The following is a 12,867-nucleotide window of genomic DNA, read 5'->3' as shown; positions in this document are numbered from 1 at the left end:
CCCTGTGGCACCCCACTAGTCACTCTTCTCCAGGATGAAGAGGAACCATTGATGAGCACCCTTTGGGTTCGGTCAGTCAGCCAGTTACAAATCCACTGAGTGGTAGCATAGTCAAGACCGCATTTTACCAGCTTCTTTACAAGAATATCATGGGGCACCTTGTCAAATGCCTTGCTGAAATCAAGGTAGGCTACATCCACTGCGTTCCCTTCATCTACCAGGCTTGTAATTCTGTCAAAAAACGAGATCAGGTTAGTCTGACATGACTTATTTTTCAGAAATCCATGCTGACTATTGGTGATCACAGCATTCCTTTCTAGGTGCTCACAGACTGTTTGCTTAATGATCTGCTCCAGAATCTTCCCTGCTATTGATGTCAGACTGACTGGGCGGTAATTATTTGGGTCCTCTCTTTTCCCCTTTTTGAAAATAGGGACAACATTTGCCCTCCTCCAGTCTGCCGGGACTTCGCCTGTTCTCCAGGAATTCTCAAAGATGACTGCCAGTGGTTCTGAGATCACATCTGCCAGTTCTTTTAATACTCTTGGATGCAGTTCATCTGGCCCTGGAGACTTGAATACATCTAAACTAGCCAAATATTCTTGTACTATCTCCTTAGTTATTCTGGGCTGTGTTTCCTTTGCTGAATCATTTGCTCCAAATTCTTCAGGTCGGGCACTGTTTTCTTTATCGGAGAAGACTGAGGCAAAGAAGGAATTGAGGAGTTCAGCCCTTTCTGTGTCCCCTGTTTGCATTTCACCATCTTCTCCTCTGAGTGACCCCACTGTTTCTTTGTTCTTCCTTTTGCTACGAACATACCCATAAAAGCCTTTTTTGTTGCTTTTAACCTCTCTAGCAAGCCTGAGTTCATTCTGTGCTTTAGCTTTTCTGACTTTGTGTCTACACGTGCTGGCTATTTGTTTGAATTCCTCTTTGGTGGTTTCCCCCCTTTTCCATTTTTTGTACACATCCTTTTTTAATCTTAATTCAGTTAAAAGTTCTTTAGATAGCCACCCTGGCTTCTTTAGGCACCTTCCATGTTTCCGTCTCATTGGTATTGCCTGACGTTGTGCTTTTAGTATCTCCCTCTTAACAAACTCCCAGCCATCATGAACTCCCTTTCCTTTTAGTATTGTTGTCCATGGGATCTCACCCAGCACTTCCCTAAGTTTTATGAAGTCGGCTTTCTTAAAGTCAAGAAATTGAGTCCTAGTATGCTTGGCTGCTCCTTTCCGCTGTATAGTAAACTTCAGAAGAGCATGATCACTCGCGCCTAATGATCCTTCCACTTCTACCCCACTAACCAGGTCATCAACATTGGTTAGGACCAGATCTAAAATGGCTGTTCCTCTTGTTGCTTCTCCCACTTTCTGGACAATGAAGTTGTCTGCAAGGCCAGTGAGGAATCTGTTTGACCTTATGCTCTTGGCTGAGTTTGACGTCCAACAAATATCCGGGTAATTGAAGTCCCCCATTACTACTATCTCCCTTCCTTTTGCATGCTTGGCCATCTGTTCCTTTAATAAATGCTGCCTGCTAAAATCACATTTTCCCTTTTAACTTTGGTGGGGTGGGGGAGGGAGTAGAGGACGACACACTTATACCTGCTCTGACTCATATAATAGCCAAGAACTCTGCAGAGCAGTCCAAACTACAGCATTTGCTATTTTTCAACACCTTCTCAGAAGGGAGTCAAATCAATCTCTTCGTTGCTGATATGGTAGGTCACCTTCAGCTTTTTAAAGTCACACACACACAAATTGCAGATAGCTAATGTAGCTTCTGTTAATGCACACCTCTGTGGAAGATGCTCTCTTCAGGGCCCAAACACCTATTCAATTCTACCCCTGCCCTATCTCAGCAGCATATTAATTCTCAGTGCCTTCCTTCATGCATACATTGTAAAAACAACAACATGCTACTACTTTATAAGCGAAAAACACTCTTAAGCATGCTCAGTTTCACAAATATGGCATGTCAGCTACTAACTCTCAGCCTAGCCTACTTCACGGAGCTGTTGTGAAAATAAAAGTGGGAAGGGAAATTGCCTTCAGGACCTTGGAGGAAAATAAAGATACAAATACACAGGAGCAAGCAGCAGATATGTGCTGTTTCACAACTCTCAGCAAAATACATAGACACACACAAAACGGTTCGCCAACATTCATCACTAAAGTTTCCCATGTGTTAAAGTGTGGTTTCCAGGAATTTTTTTTAAAAAAATATTTTTATTGCTTTTTTCAGATACAAGTGTAAAGTCAGCATAAAGAAATAACAGTAATAGAAAAAGAAAAGAAAAAAAGAAAGAAAAACAAAAGAAAACCATCTTTCCAAAATGTTTTCTCATAACCAACTGGACTTCCCCACATCTCCCTCACCCTGCATTCTTTACAATAAAGATATCAGCAAATTATTACCTTGTTTCATGCATTCCTTTGTACTTTCAAATAGTTATATTTTATGTTTAAGATACTTATTATCTGATTACTTTACCTTAAAGTAAATATGATGTTACTTTAAACATTAGTCCTTTCATAATTATAACTTAATTTTCCATATCACCGAATCTTATTGCTGAAGCTAAATTTTCTAAGTCATGCAAACTCTTAACATTCATATAACTTATAATATTTTTGTAAATAGTCTTTGAATTTCTTCCAATCCTCTTCCATTGTTTCTTCTCCCAAATCTCGGATTCTGCCAGTCATTTCGGCCAATTCCATGTAGTCCATCAACTGCGTCTGCCACTCTTCCAGTGTGGGCAAATCTTGTGTCTTCCAATATTTTGCAATAAGTATTCTTGCTGCTGTTGTTGCATACATATAAAAAGTTCTATCCTTCTTTAACACCTTCTGGCCGACAATGCCCAGGAGGGTTTCCAGGAATTTTAACTTGCTGCAGCTATGAGGTGTTTAATTATTTTATCGTTGTATTTGTTGATTCATTCTGTATTTTATATTTTTATTTTATGTTTACTGTATACTAATAAAGAACAGCTCAGTGATGACCAATTGAAAACACTCAGTAGTGGTTGTGAAGGGCATAGAAAATTGCTGAGGGGACCGCAAAGTCACCGTTTTGGCTCAGTAGGAAGGAAACCTCATTTATTTCAAGGATGTTACTTCTGAGTAAAACATAATGTTATGAGTTTGTGGGTGCCAGACCCCTCTAATTCTAGCAAGTGTTAAAAGCCAAACAAACCAGGCTAGTTTCCTGATGAGGTAACTGTCTGGGTGATGGGCCATTAAGAGAACAAATGTAAGAGAGCTCTGTGTCAGACCGAAAATGGTTGGGCCCTCAGTAAGAAGGACAATACCTGAGTTTGAGGGCAGAATTTGCTGTTATGCGAGCTAGAAAAGCTGGAAAAAAGCAGCTAGCAGAGGATCAGAGTGCAATGCTTATTCTCTGCTTGAATTCCAGGCTATGGCTAAGGGAGAAAAAAGACCCCTTTGGGGTGTTAATGCTGTGAACCCCTCCATCACAGGCTCAGGTTATATATATGTGTAAATAAACCATATATCATAAAGACACCACAGTCTCTGCTCTGCTTCATTTCCAAAAGGAAACACTATTCCGTCCTGAGGCTTCTCTCAATCTGGAGAGTATAAACAAAACTCCACAAAGCTCTCAAACGTGTATTTTATTGACGTTCACAAGGCACATGTAGAGGTACTTCCTCATATGGCTCTGAATGAATGTGGTTAGGAACTCTTTGTGAAGTTCTGTAAGAACGAGTGACTTTACCCCGCTTCCTGGGCTTGCAAGAACTAAAACAGAACTAGGTTGCAAAAGAGAGAGGAAGTTTCTCCCTGCTCTGGGCAGAGCCAATAGATACTAGAATATTACTGTGCCTTCATTTCCCAGCCTGCCTTGAGGTCTAGAAAGGTACTACCTTTTCTTAGAGGAGCAGCATTATTATTCCTTCTACCTAATACTAATAGCAATTGTGTTTTATTCTGTAAAGGCAGCAGAATGAATGAAATAACATCGGCACAGAGGAAAGTGCTTAAACAAACATACCCCCGGTAAGTTCCTTCATCCACCTTCCCCTATTTCTTTCTGCTGGTCAACATTCCTTTCTTTAATTCCTTGGCAACTGTGATTAAGCAATGGTGCTGCCTGCCAAAAACTGAAGCTTTAAAGTTATCTCCAGGAGTTGTTTTATAACTTTCTTTTAAAATTCCCAATAAACTTCTCATTTTTTTTAAATGAAAGCTAAGAGTCTAGGTCCCCTGTTGGCATGAGGCCCAGTAAGTGTGTACCCTCATACTGCCTTGTCAGCAGCCCTGAATGTTTCAGATTGTAATCTTAGTCACAGAAAGCCTCTGGCTTCAGGCTTTCTGTTCAAACAGGTATGGCTTTTTGGTCTTCCTTCCATGCACAACTGCATAATACATAAAGCAATGCTAGCAAACTTCATCTTTAGCTCTCAGCAGGGAACTAATAATAGTGCATGATTGCAGTTTAGCACATGTGTCACAAAAGCTAGCACCTCACTGTCTGGGAGCAGAGTGGCAAACTTTAATTCAGTATAAACCTGACCTAATAGGTTTAAAAAACAGAAAAAGCTAGCCATGACCACAGTCTTTTTGCTCTTGAAAGCCAGTGTTTATTTTCTTCACTTTTTTGTGAATCTTTTCTATACATTTTAGAAACTGGAATACTGTTGCTATTTTATTAAAGATACTTTAGCTATTTGTATTTGCAAAATTGTAAAAAGTGCAGGGAGCTTCCTGGAGAACAGAAGGCTCCCTGCTTCAGAAATCCATCCGCCAGCTCATGTAAACTATGCTGACCAGTTATTTGAATGTGGATGAGTGGGTCAACATGGTGTGAATCATCAGAACATGGGTGGAGGAGATGGGCAAGCCAGGTCTGCCCTCCTGGGTTCTTAGCGCATCATAAACCATAAGATCTGCAAGTCCCAGTGCAGATCTTTGAATCCAGAATGCTAGTTGATCATATTTCCATCACCAGTGAAATGTGGATTTTCTTCTGCCTTCTTTCCAATACCAAAAGACAGCTAAAAATAAAATGCACCACAATGTCCTTTACAGAGGGTATAAAACGTACTTGCAAAATGCATATCAAATGGTGTGCATGCTATTGGAAATAGGGTTGCAAATAAGGTCTGAAGATGAATGGCTGACTGCTAGCTCCAGCTTCCTTCCTCCAGCTTCCTTCCTCTGGATCCCTGATTCCTCTTTTGGTCCTCTTGGCTCTTACCTTCTTCTGTGATGTTCACATGGCACTGCTGTAAAGCAATGGTATGGCTTAGTTTCTAATGGGAAAGGAGGATTTGGGAATCTGTCTCTCAGGTGGAAACTGGGAGGTTCTCTGAAGGATCTCCCACACCAGCACCAAGAAAACAGGCACACAGACACTGTGGAATATTATTATAGAAGGTTAAAACTCCTTTGCGTCTATGTTAAAGTGTTGATCCTTTCTTCTTTGCTTTCTTCTTTCCAAATTTCTGCTCCCAACACTTCCTGTGTCTGATTTCGTGTACATTAAAACACGCTATTCAACTGAAACAAATTTATGGTTATGTTAAATTCTCCATAGCAAACCCAAAATCCCTTGAAGCTGATAAACCCTTTTCCTTTTCCCTTTCGCAGATCAAAGTAAAGGATACCTTTTAATCTTTCAGAAACTTGTATTTTAATGAGAATTGTAAACCCGTATTGTAAACCTCTCCTTAAGTGACTTGGCCTAGTAGCAGGAAAAACAATCAAAGCTTCTTTAGCTGCTCACATTAAGATTCATTTGCTTCATAGCTAGAGCATTTCTGCTGATAGGTCAGAAATTCCATGTGTTAAATATAGCTACATATCAGAGTGAAATTAGCTAAAGCAACAAAGGAAAGGACTTCCAAACCAGAAAGGAACCAGCCTTGAGTATAACTCCTACACACAAGCACAAGTGCAACAAGGGCTTTTTTACTTGAAATTTTAGTAGGGGCAGAAAATGCTACTGCAATGAGACATCGTACTTAGAAATAATTACTAAATATTACTAGCTTTACAAATGGCAGCAAAAGAAACCAGTTTGTTTGCTGCCTGCCCTTCATCCTAAGATCTCAATGTGGGTTACAGATTGTATTGTTTAAGGACCAAACTAGATGTGATTGGGACAGCTGTTCTGCACATGTTCACTCCATTCTCGCATCAGACACCAAGTGTAGTTAATCTAAACTTCATACCCATTTGTGCCATGGACCTCTCCCCTCTTCACCTGCCCTAATTCTGAGTTTGTCTTGAGCAGGGGCAAGGAACCTCAGGTGTGGGAGCCAAATGGAGCCCTCCAGGTTTCTCTCCCTGGTCCTCCCCACATCATGGCTTCTCCCTAGCTGGCCTTGCTCTGTACCTTCCTTTTGCCAGAATGTGTCCTTGAAAAGTGATGGTGTCTCTTTCATGCCAGAATGGAGATACGACTGTATGTCTGTCTGTAGGAATCTAGTAGCTGGAATGAAGCCCATTGTACACAGGTAAGAGTTGCATTCATAGCCCAACCATGTCTTGCTCTGACTATGCCTGCTGCTGGACTGAAAGTGCTCTCCTACCCCAGGGGGTAGGAGACCTGGAGCATTGATTAATGTCCCCTCACCTGTATGTCCCCCCCCCCGGTTAAAAATTAATCCCCCTTCTCAATTTATACAGTCTTATGAATACAGTAAACTAACATGTCTCCCCACCACATCTAGAAAGAAGGCTTTCTGAGGACAGAAAGATTGTCATTTGTGCTACTGGTGGATACTAGTCAGGTATCAGCTACTTATATTTTCCATTACTAAAGTTCTCTTTGCTGCAGAAAAAGGTATTTATAATGGGCTTTTAGCAAACAGATAGATGAATGAGGTTTCTTGTTGAGCTAGGGATCTGTATGTTCCCAGTGTTCCCTCATAATGTATAAGTCCATGGATAATTGCTAATGAGCCAAGCCCCTGGAGAGCCAAGCTTCTGATCTTCGCTCTTTTCAAGGAGGTCTTTATGTCTGTCAGCACCTGCTGAATATCACATTAATAGCTTTGAATAAAGGACCTGGGTAAAAGAACGAAGATCATTCCATAATAATCAAGCTTATAGTTCAGGGAACTGAAAGCATGAACAAAATAGAAAAATGACAAGTCGTTTAAACGGGTGGATCGACTAATTTCAAAACTTAGGAGCATATGGTACCACTCAGCTGCCCCTCATTAGAAGAGACGCCACTCATTTTAGACCCAAAAAACTAACACCTTCCTACACAGCCCTGATGTTCACACTTTATTACAGTAAATTGTTTACAGAAAAGAGGCTAAATCATGAAAACAGGGCTGTGGAAAATATCACTTTGGGAGTTGAAATTCCCACAGGAGAAGCACTTTGAGGAAAGAGCGGAGGGGGGGGGCACTTCTAAAATGCATCTACCACCTCACATGACAACTAAGCCCAAGTCCCATGAGCACATCCACTCTGATATATTCACACACACAAATGCACGTACCTCATCACTGTAGTCATTACTGTACAAACAAGAGAAACTAAATGAACAAAAAGCACTACAGCCCAAACTGAGAAAGAAAATGAGAAAAATATTCAGCATCTATCTCAGACCATAGCCAGTATCACTAGATGAGTAGGTCACCATGGTACAGTCTTGTTCAAGTATTGTATAAATGGGTTCTATTGTGTTAACAAACCCTGGTTTAAATTAATATTTCCACCCCGGAGATATTTAAAACAGGTCAACTACGGCTACAATCCTAGCCTTACCTACCTAGGAGGAAGCCCCACTCAGTAGGATTTACTTCTGAGAAGACATGGTTAGGATTGTGCTATTACAAATCAACGCCATCTTCCAATTCTTTCATTTCCAGATCTCAGGACTTGGCAAATGTTCTTGTTCCTAATATTTAGTAATAAAATCCTACCTATAATTAATGAATTAGCCAATAACTGTCTGTGTTCAGATCTAACATAAGGCTTCACATAAAATATTTATAGGTATCAACGGGATCTCTTTAACTATAATGTCTTTAACATATAATAAAATATATTTTCCATATTGCTAGGTGATGTCACAGCCCCATCAGATGTGGAAGGAAGTCTCAGTGCATCATTCAAATATGTAGCAATTGAATTACTATGCAATCTGTATATTCTTACAGCATAATGTATATGTTATAGTTTTTTTATTAAAAGCTTACCCATTGAATATACATATATATGATGTCCATTGTAAGAATTGGTCATCTCAGTAAGCAACTCTCCACTCAATTTTAATTTAGAAGAAGAAGAAGAAGAAGAGTTTGGATTTGATATCCCGCCTTTCACTCCCCTTCAGGAGTCTCAAAGTGGCTAACAATCTCCTTTCCCTTCCTCCCCCACAACAAACACTCTGTGAGGTGAGTGGGACTGAGAGACTTCACAGAAGTGTGACTGGCCCAAGGTTACCCAGCAGCTGCATGTGGAGGAGCGGAGACGCGAACCCGGTTCCCCAGATTACGTGACTACCGCTCTTAACCACTACACCACACTGGCTCTAAATAAAGTAGTATTTTATCACTGTTAATCAAACCACTCTGAATACTTTGGATAGTAGGCACTGTTTTCCAACAGAGTTATCATTAAAACCTCAAAAGGTGCAATTATTCAGTACAAAAACAAACATATTATTTTGAATAATAAACTTGAATTTTCAGGTATTGCAAAAAATTGAGAACTTGCTTATTACGTACCTTTTGTATTAATGTGCCTAAAGATAAAACACTCCCCAAACCATTCCTCAAGGCAAATTTTAAAGCTCCTTTCCTCTTTAAGTTTCTGAAATTTTTTGCTGCCAAGAAAAGAGGAGAATGGACATATTTTTTATGTTATGAAGAAACTTGCAGAATGGTTATTTTCACCACTGTTTCTTGTATCCACTCAAAGCCACAAGGAAATTTATACACACCATTTGACTCTGGCTTGGCAATTCGAAGCCAGATGGTAACCTTCAGGGAGCTGATTTTTTGCTCAGGGCCATCAGTTCTCAATGCTCTACTGTATGAGAAGTGGGATGGATGCAGGCTATGTAAGTATCACACTGCTTGCCATGATGAAAGGACCGAACTCCACTGGTGTTCCAACCAACTGTTTGCAAAGGATGGAGGGCTTTGAAAACATTCAATATGCATGCTTGCAAAGACTCAAGATGTCCTGCCACTAGCCCCCCTCTGTCTCTGTCCTGTGGCTAAGAATCATAGAATCACAGAATTGGAGAGTTGCGAATTTAGCGCTGAGAAGAGGAAGGCTGCCATAGGCAATCCCAAACCATGGCAGAGTAACTTTTCACTCCCGGGACTTGAGAGACCTTACCAGCAGACCGTTTTCTGGGCCTACAAGACTGTGCAAGCTGTACTTTATTTTTTTTTATTTTTTTAGCTTTATTAACAATCTCTTATATCATATGACACATTTCAATAGCATATCTCGTATAACATACATATACATATGTATTGTACATCTTCTTGAGTAAACATATATATAATCCATGTAAGCAAAAACCATATACAGTGGTACCTCGGGTTAAGTACTTAATTCGTTCCGGAGGTCCGTTCTTAACCTGAAACTGTTCTTAACCTGAAGCACCACTTTAGCTAATGGGGCCTCCCGCTGCCACTGCACCACCGGAGCACAATTTCTGTTTTTAACCCGAGGTATTATTTCTGGGTTAGCGGAGTCTGTAACCTGAAGCGTATGTAACCTGAAGCGTATGTAGCCCAAGGTACCATTGTACAAGTAGTATTCTGTTTATTTACATAAATTAAACTGACTCGTATTTTTACTATTTTTTTTGTCTTATCTTTTTATTAACATGAGTTAAAGAAAGAAAAAACCAGAAAAAAGAAAAAGGTGTAGTTGAACTGCCTATCATTTCCTGGTGTATAGCCTTATTCTAGTAATGAATATACCTATCATTATTGAGTTATTCTTTGTAGTCCTTCTAATACATTCTTACAACAGTTAATACCTTTTGACTTATTTGCTAGTCCGTTATAGCTGAAACATTTCCGCCTTTCCAGTTTGTTGCTATCAATGTTCGAGCTGCAGCCGTGGCATATAGAAAAAATTCTCTCAAATTTTTCGGAATATCGTTGTTGAGAATGCTTAGCAGAAAAGCCTTGGGCTTTTTTTAGAAAGGATAACCCAAAGTTTTTTTTTCCAGCTCATCATAAAAAAGGCACCAAAATTCTCTAATCTTTCTACATGTTCACCACATATGATACATTCCCCACATTTCCAACAGTTGTTTGCTATGTTTTTGTACAAGCTGTACTTTAAATCAAAAGGTGTTTGATCATCTTGGTGTATCATTTGCAATAGCACGCAGCCAGTATTTCAGGAAGGATCCTTCGAAAATGGCACAGGGCGCTTCTCTTGGGACACTGGCTGCAGTGTGAAGTTTCGCTCCAGCCTTCCTGCCTCGAGGCCTTCTGCCACCTCTGCACCTTGCTTCCTGGGATGTCCTTACATCAGTTTTCCAATCTGTAGTCTGCTCTGCATAGCTTCCCCTTTCCTAAGGCTTCTGTATAGTTTAATCTCAGCCAACTGTCTGCATCAACAAAAGTATATTGTGTCTAGATCAAGGGAAGTAATAATACCACTCTATTCTGCCTTGTTCAGGCCACACCTGGAATACTGTGTCCAGTTCTGGGTGACAAAATTTAAGAAGGATGTTGACAAGCTGCAATGTGTGCAGAGGAGGGCAACCAAGCCTTATGAGGAAGAGTTGAAGGAGCTGGGTATGTTTAGCCTGGAAAAAAAGGAGTCTGAGAGGAGATATGAATCAAATATCTCAAGGGCTGTCCCATAGAAGGAGCAAGCTTGTTTTCTGCTGCTCTGGAGGGTTGGGCTCAAACCAATGGATTCAAATAACAAGAAAGGAGATTCCGACTAAACACCAGGAAAAACTTTCTGGCAGTGGGAATGGTCTCCCTCAGGAGGTTGTAGACTCTCCTTCCCTGGAGGTTTTTAAGCAGATGTTAGAGGGCCATCTGTCATGGATGCTGTTCTGTACTATGCTTGGATCCTAGAACAATAGGCAAGTAAAATAGGCATCCTAGAATGCAACAACTGATTGGCTTGCAGGAAAAGACCAATCAGGCTCCAGGAGGAAGTTAATCAGCCTATTAGGCTGGTAGGATTCTAGAATGCAACAACTGATTGGCCTGCAGGAAAAGACCAATCAGGCTCCAGGAAGGAAGCAGAATCAGCCAGTCAGACAGGATTTACAGTGTAAATAATGTATATAAAAGCCTGAGGTTTGGGGGGCAATTCAATCACTGTTTTACAAGCTGCAATAAAGAGCATGAAGGGCTCCCTTCCAACTCTACAATTCTATGATTTTCATGAAAATTCCCTAGCATCACAGCGCTTTAGCTTAGCAATGTCAGAGGCCTCACTATCACAGAATAAGTATTTTAAAAAGCACACAACGCCTGACTTCAAATTAGTATAGGAAGCAACCCTATATACAGAGTTTTCACAGCACTCCCTAGAGTTAGAGTGTTGTTCTATAAACTCTTAATCAATACAATTCACAGCACATCTTTGAATCTCAGGGCAACCCCATCTCAACATTTAGGGTGATCCAGAGAAGGTCCAAATCAGTTGGAGCCATCAGGGCTTATGCAAATACAAGCCAGCACGAAATGACCTGTACAAATAACTACAGCTCCTCATGCCAAGCTGCAGTGGGTTAGCAGGATCTGACTGCTTTGAGTCCAGACCTCTGAAGACTCTCTGCAAGGCAGAATTTGCTTTTGAGAAGCTGTTTGTAGTGTTGAAGGATTCACCTCTGTTGCTGCTGTCTCCGTTCAGATTAGCCAGCAAAGTATAACATCGGTGCCTGCTGTTTCATCATGCCTGGTGGGTATATAATGAGATCAAACACTTTACATCTGCACAGGAAGAAAGGCAAGAAATGTATCGTACTTAAAAACCAGAAAACAGAAAGGCAACAAACATGGTCATGGCGCTAGTTGTTCCGCTTCAGGCTTTACTTTTAACCAGCAATACTAAATGCTTGAAGCCAGCCAGCCCTGTGCACATTACTTTTCATAACAACACAGGAGACAGCAGGTATTTTAAATGCATACATAAATGCATACACAAATGTTATGGGAATCCAGACTTTCTTTTGTGCTAAGTTATTGGATAGGTGCATTTTGAAACTAGGGGTGCCATGAATAGCTGTGATTTCCTACTCCTAATCACCGTTTCAAGAAATGCACAAGTTGTGGGGCACTCAAGACAATGGCAGAATGATTCAGATCGGCATTAATTTATACACTACTGTCTGTGCCTTGAAGAGGAGGGATGTGGTATACATTTTAGGTAATGCTTGTTTTATTTATTCAGCCACCAAAGAAATGTGATTGGGATATAAATCCTGATAATAAATAAGCAATAAATACAAAACAGTCATAGGCCACCTTTATGTCAAAATGCTCTAGAAGATGCCTTACATCAATTGTTAAGGTACAAATGAATTATCCCCATGTGTGCCCCATGGGTGGGGAAGATGGTTGGAGGGCAAGAATAGTGCTCCATGGCACGGCCATGCCTATGCCGGTTGGCCTTTGGGGAGTTGACCAGAGAGGGAATGTCTCTCTTCTGGTCCACTCCTGGATTATACAGTTGGATGACCTTCGTGGTCCCTCCAACTCTAAAATTATATGATTCTAGGAAATCATAAGCCCCAGCCAAGCACTGTTCCCAGAAGAACAGTTCCCAGTTGCTTTGCACTCACCATTGCCTGCCTGCCCTTTTCACTTCATTCAGAGTTGATTTTGTAGACAGTACTTCCCCTAGCATGAAGATGCGCAAAAGCCCCCTGTTGTAA

At 40.7% G+C, this 12,867-nt stretch overlaps 1 long non-coding RNA gene across 4 annotated transcripts; it reads right to left on the bottom strand.

Annotated features, from left to right (window-relative positions):
- Positions 1-2,885: 2,885 nt before the first annotated feature.
- Positions 2,886-11,041, bottom strand: LOC310706109. Of its 4 annotated transcripts, none has more exons than XR_014525684.1 (4): positions 9,994-10,113; positions 8,720-8,817; positions 7,759-7,887; positions 4,580-5,528 (listed from the first exon to the last, which is right to left on the bottom strand). It is a non-coding gene; the product is annotated as an uncharacterized lncRNA (long non-coding RNA). The 4 variants fall into 4 exon arrangements; XR_014525685.1 differs by lacking the exon at positions 9,994-10,113 and adding an exon at positions 8,935-9,470; XR_014525686.1 differs by lacking the exon at positions 9,994-10,113 and adding an exon at positions 8,935-9,470 and having other exon boundaries at positions 4,580-5,254.
- Positions 11,042-12,867: the final 1,826 nt, after the last annotated feature.

This window comes from Podarcis liolepis, assembly GCF_965112155.1.
Source record: "Podarcis liolepis genome assembly, chromosome: 4".
Taxonomy (NCBI): Eukaryota; Metazoa; Chordata; class Lepidosauria; order Squamata; family Lacertidae; genus Podarcis; species Podarcis liolepis.
This window is presented reverse-complemented; position numbering and strand designations above follow the sequence as displayed.